Source organism: Agelaius tricolor, unplaced genomic scaffold, assembly GCF_023055355.1.
Source record: "Agelaius tricolor isolate 1412-34295 unplaced genomic scaffold, bAgeTri1.0.p SCAF_20, whole genome shotgun sequence".
NCBI lineage: Eukaryota > Metazoa > Chordata > Aves > Passeriformes > Icteridae > Agelaius > Agelaius tricolor.
The window spans coordinates 9672030-9678122 of NW_027269280.1; positions in this window are offsets into that span (position 1 = coordinate 9672030).

Consider the following 6093-nt stretch of genomic DNA (forward strand, 5'->3'; position numbering starts at 1 on the left):
AGCCCCTCACAGCTCTTCACACCCTCTGAAGAGCTCCCCACAAGAACCTGGGTAGTAGGAACAATGAAAAAAACCCCAAAGCCTCCCAAGGGCTTTCTTTCCCAAGCAAATGCGGATGGGGTTTCCAAGGCCCAGCAGAGGAATCAGCCAGGAGGCCTCAGCCCAGCACCTGTTGGGGCATTTATTTCAGAGTCAAGGCACCAAAATAGCACTGGCACATCAGGAGCAGCACTTCTCCTTCACATCTTGCTCTTTCCATGCCCCTGCACAGCTCCAAGGCCTTTTTTGTCCCTCTCTATGTCAAGCAACGTTTCTGAGTGAAGATTTTTCAAAGGCGCGCCGGGTTTCAGATCCTCAGCTCCGTGTGCCCAAGCTAAGCTGTGTCCAGCAGAGATAGGGCAGGAGTGGTGCCAGCTGCCTGCTGCAGCCCAGCTGCCTTTGAACTGCCAGGCTCTGCTCCCAGCCCTGCTCCAAATCAAAGGATGCTGCTGCAAAATCACAGCTCGCCTCTCATCTGCGGGCAGAGAAAGCTCTGGGAGCTGACAAATCCCCAGAATTGCACATCCACCCTCTCCCAGCCCATTCCCAACTTTCAGGCACTGGGGAAGGTCTGATGGGTGGCAGAAATAGGAGATTTGGGGATTTCTCCCTCACCCTAAAAGACTCCATGGAGTATTTGTGTGTGCTGAGCTGAGAGAAAAGGGTGAGAGCCCCTTCCAACAGTTTCCAAGGAGAGTTTGCTCCTCACCAGAGGAAAATCTGCTCACTGGAGGGAGGTGGTTCCACTTTAACAGGTGCCTGCAGCCTGTCTGTAGGGCAAACATTCCCATCTCCTCAAGAGGTTCCCTGAGCAGCCAGCCTGCACCTGGCAAAGGGAGTCACAATTTCCATCCTTTCCCACATACTCATCTCCCCTGGCACACAGAGCAGCCACATCTCCTGTTGGAAGCTCGCTTTAGCCTACCAGGCTCCCAGAAAAACCTAATTATTCCCCAAAATGAGCTGAGAGAAGCACAGGTGGTGAAGGCAGGACTCCTCTTTCTGACTTTGGGCGTGCTACAGCTAAAAGTGTTTTAATTTTTATTAAAAAAATTGTTTCTAATTTTTATTTAAAAAGTGTTTTTAATTTTTAAACAGTGCTTGCCCTGTTTTCCTAAAGTTCTCCCCAAATACAGCTGGGGGAAGCAGGGAAGCAGCTCTTCAGTTTGTCATGGTTTAGTTCTGCTGGTGGTGCAGGACTTCCCATCCTTTCACATGGATTCTTCTCTTCCAGCTGCCTGCAAAGTCTGGCAGGGGCAGCTCTTGGTTGTTTCTCTTCCCAAGGAACTGATTAAACCTCAGCATTTCACTCTAGAAACCAAAAATGAAATTAAAAATTACATCCCAGGACAGCCTGGAGAAATGCTGGAGGCAGCCTGGGCACAGGACCTGCTCTGGGGTGCTCTGGTCCAGGAGTGCTGAGAACCCCAGAGATGCTTGGGAGGGGATCAGGAGGCTCTACTGAGAGCATGGAAGGTCTTTTAGAAATTATTGTGGAAAAATCTGGATGTTTTCAGAGTTAAGGACATCTGAGAGGCAGAGCAGGACACAGTGGGATGGTGGCTGAGATTTGGGCTGTAAAATCAAAAACTAAAACAAGGCAAGGGCTTGACACTGTGCTCAAGGGACGCTGTCCTGGGCAGCAGCAGGGATGAGACAGCATGAGGGGCACTGCTGGTTCCTGATAGGAAACCAAGCCCAAAACCCCACCCCAAACCTGCAGCTGGGCCACAAGTGCCTCTGTGGAAGGGCTGCTCTCACCAGGACAGCAAGGGCAGAATGAAAACCAACCCATTCCATCCTCCAGCCTCAGTGCCTGCTTTAACCTGCACCTCCCCTGTCCCTCCTGAACACCCAGGGCTGAGCCCAGAGGGGATTTAGGAGCTGGCAGAGAGGCAGAGCAGCCTGGAGCTGCTCCCTGGCACCACGGCTGTGCCCCCCTCCATCCCTCCCTCCATCCCTCCCTCCATCCCTCCCTCCTTCTGGGGCAGCCCCCTGGCCCTCGCTGCTGGTGCCAGCCCCACTCTGGTAAATCAGTGATGCCAGCCCCGCTCTGGTACATCAGCAGTGCCAGCCCCCTCTGCCAAATCTGCCTTGCCAGCCCTGGCTCTCCTGCCCCAGGCAGGGCTCCAAGGCCAGCTCAGGGTTTGCTGGGCTCCAGGGCCAGCTCAGGGTTTGCTGGGCTCCAGGGCCAGCTCAGGGTTTGCTGGGTCCCTGCAGTACCTGTGCTGAAAGGCGGCTGCAGAACGGGGCAGAAGGGAGCAAATGTCCCTGCCTGGGCTCCCAGCTGGTTTCAGGGACACAGGGATCTTCCCATCACTGTCCCAAAGCTTCTCCCTTCCCAAAGCACGGCTGTGGGACTGCTGTGGCTCCAGCACACGTGTGGCTGTGACCTGAGTGTGGTGACAGACCCCTGGGTGCCCAGGGCACCAGGTCCTGCCAGGACAAAGGAACTGCTGCTCCCCACACAGCCACAGCCACAGCGCCAAGAAACCCAAACCAGGTTTGGTCCTGGCTCTGGCTGGGGTCTTTACACCCTAATTTAAACCCAAGCAAACCCAAACCAGGTTTGGTCCTGGCTCTGGCTGGGGTCTTTAGACCCTAATTTAGACCACAGACTGAGCAGCAGAAGGGTCTGTGCATGTGCACAGCCCTGTGGTCAGGAGAAGCACAGTGAAAGCACAGCCCTGAGGCCATCATGGTCCTTCTCACCCCTTGTCCAAGCACAGCTTGAGCCAGGCAGCCCTCACACCTCACCACAGCACTGGGAAAACGTTTCCAAGCCACAAACTGCAATTAGTGACCAGTCAATGGTTGGACTTGGTGATCTTAGAGGGATTTTCCAAACTTAAAGATTCTCAGATTTCAGAATGGCCTCACTGCCATCCCAAAATGAAAAGGGTGTTATACCCTGACTCAAACTCAGCATTTTGGAGTTGCTGAAGCATTTTGGCATCTGTGTCCCTGTTAAATATATTGGATTTCATTACCAATGCCTCTTAATTATCATAACTATTACACTCTGTCGTGCCTCCACACAGCTACTGGTGACTCCTCTGTCTAAAACAATGTCTGGATGAACTTGGTGACTGCAGGTTGGTTTCCTGTGTCTGGCAGTTTGATAACTTCAAACAGCCACTCTTTTACCAGGCACCAGTCAAGCAAGAAAACCTTTTCCCCCTGCTGCAGCCAAGAGCTCAGGGCTGTGTCCTTACCAGGACCTGTGACCATGTTCACAGGGGCCCAAGGATGAGGGAAGAGATGAGGATCTGACTCCATGTTTCAGAAGGCTGATTTATTATTTTATGATCTATATTACATTAAAACTATGCTAAAAGAATAGAAGAAAGGATTTCCTCAGAAGGCTGGCTAAGAATAGAAAAAGAAGGAATGATAACAAAGGCTTGTGGCTCGGCTCTGTCTGAGCCTGCTGGGCTGTGATTGGCCATTAATTACAAACATCCAACATGGGACCAATCCCAGATGCACCTGTTGCATTCCACAGCAGCAGATAACCATTGGTTACATTTTGTTCCTGAGGCCTCTCAGCTTCTCAGGAGGAAAAATCCTAAGGAAAGGATTTTCCATAAAAGATGTCTGCGCCAAGGACCACTGGTTACAAGGAACCATTCACATTTAAAAAAGGCTTCTGAGCCCAGTCAGAGCTGAAGTCCCACCCACTCCTCTGCAAAACCTCTTGCCTTGCTGCAAAGGGAAAAAGGATCCATCTGTGCCTGTCCCAGGGCAGAGATGGGCTCATAACCTGGCTCATGACCCCTCTCATGGCCAAACCCACAGGGAGTCAGGGCTGTGCTCACCCTGCCCAGCTGCCTGGGCATGGGTCACATCCCAGGAAAACGCTGCCCAGGGTTGTGTTTTCCCACATTTCTGAGGGCTGGCAGCATAGGAGAGGAGGCTGCTCCATCACCTGCCCACCCTGTGCCCCTCAGCTCCCAGATTTTGGGGGAAGAAAGGAAGAGCAGGGGATGTGGAAGAGCAGAGGGCTGGTGCTGAGCTGCAGGCCTGGGGGTGAAGCAGCAGGGAGAGGAGGCCCCTGGGGACGTGGGATGCAAGGTTTGCTCTTGCAGACTGAATCAAACGTTGGGAAGCTGGTGAATTAGCTCTGTTTGCTGAGCAAACGCTGCAGGGAGGGACAGGCAGAGCAGGAGTGTTTGAGCACACAGTCCTTTATTTGCTAGCAAACATCTCCAGCTCCTCCTCTCCCTCCCCTGCTCCTCTGCACGCCTTCCCCAGCCTGGGCTCCAGAGAGGCTGAGGATGCCTTCCAAGAGGAGGAGGGGGAGATCCCCCTGGATGAAGCATTTCTTTCACCAAGCACCTGCACCACAGCAGCCACGGGGACAGTGGGGGCTTGTGGCTGGAACATTTTGTCCAAAATAAATTATTAAATACATTCATGCTCAGCATGACTTCCTGGGGCTGTGTTTTCCACCTCAAACGAGGTTTGAGCTCTGGATGGAGACACTGAGGGTGCTGCAGGGACTTGGGTGAAGCTGGCACTGCTAAAGAGCTGGGACTCAGCTTCAGAGCAGAATTGCCCCTTGACAGTCAGGATTGGGTGGGGTTTTTGGGCCTTTAATCCCTCTTTGGGTGCTGATGCTCAACTCAAATCCCTCTCCCAGCTGCAGTTCCAACAGAAGAAGTAACTGAGCTGTTCTGGAGCTGCTGGGGGAATATTCCCTTGTCCCTTGGCCAGAAGCAGCTGTGCTGAACTGATGTCCCAGGTCCTCTGTTGTGCTGGGCCCATGTCCCAGTACAAGATGAGAAATGTCACCTCTGGCACTGGCAGGTGAGGGTGGAGCTGCACAAGAACCTGGAGGAAGAGGTGAAGGCACCAGGGAGGTGAATTCTACCTCAGGGCCAGGGGTTGATCAGCATTGAGCTCAGAGGGAGTGCCAAAAGTGCTTTCTCTTGGGATGTTCCTCATTCCACCGGCTCTGGGGTGCCTGCACTGATCACTGAGCGTGGCCTTCACCAGCCCCTCTCTGCTGAGCACAGAGCTGAGCCTGCCCCTGCTGGGCTGAGAGCTCCAGAGTGACCTCAGCCACACACGTGTCCTGCTGCTTGGGACTTCTGCAGGGTTTTCCTCAAGGAAGAGGAGAACAGATGGAGCCTACGCTGTCCATCCCTCTCTGTCTCCTAAACAACCCCAGACACATCCCTGGAAATTCTGGCTGCCCATCCACCCTGAAATTCCTCCCAGTTACCTCATGATGTCCCACATCCCTTCACTCCTGGGTGTTCCCAAACCTCCTCCCACATTCCTCAGGCCTCCCCAGCAGGCTCCAGCCTGCTCCAGCCTTTGGCCAACAAACACATGGCACAAATCATCCTCTAGTCCTGCAAAAACTGGGGCCAGTTGCCACCTCCATTCATAAAACATCCCCCTGCCACCAGCAACTGCTGGACCAGCTTTTATGGAACAATCTTAATGTTCATTCACCCTTTGAAGGCCAGGTGCTTGGACAGCAGCTGTGCTCCACAGGCTGCTGCCTGAATTACTCCTGGCTGGCACTGTGTGAATCATTCATTATTAAACTGCTCTTGTGCTTGGCCTGGGGCTCCATCCAGTGCCACCACCGTGGGGACAGGAGCAGTGCAGCCATCTGGAAAAGCAGGAGCACCCTTTGTGCCTGCCACTGTCACAGCAGTGCCACTGTCACAGCGCTCGTGGTGCTGGTGGTGGCAGCTTTATGTGCTCCCAAGGGAAAGCTGTGCCCTGGCACTAGAGGAGGGGCATTAGAGATGAAAATACACCAAATGAGCTTTCTTGAGGTGCAGGCTGCTGATGGTGAGCAATCCCCACTGCTGGTTTGCACCACCCAGCAGCTCAGCCCAGCACTGGAGCTTTGTCTGGGATTAGTGGGAGAAGTGGTTGGGGAGGGGAAGAGTCTCATGAGCCTGTCCTGGTTAGGGCAAGGAAGGGCAGGGGGTGCTCTCAGGGCCCTGACAAGGCTCATCTCTGCATCCCCCCTCCCTCCCTCCCTCCCCATCAGGGATCAGATCAATAAAGGTTTGATCCCCACTGTGAGAT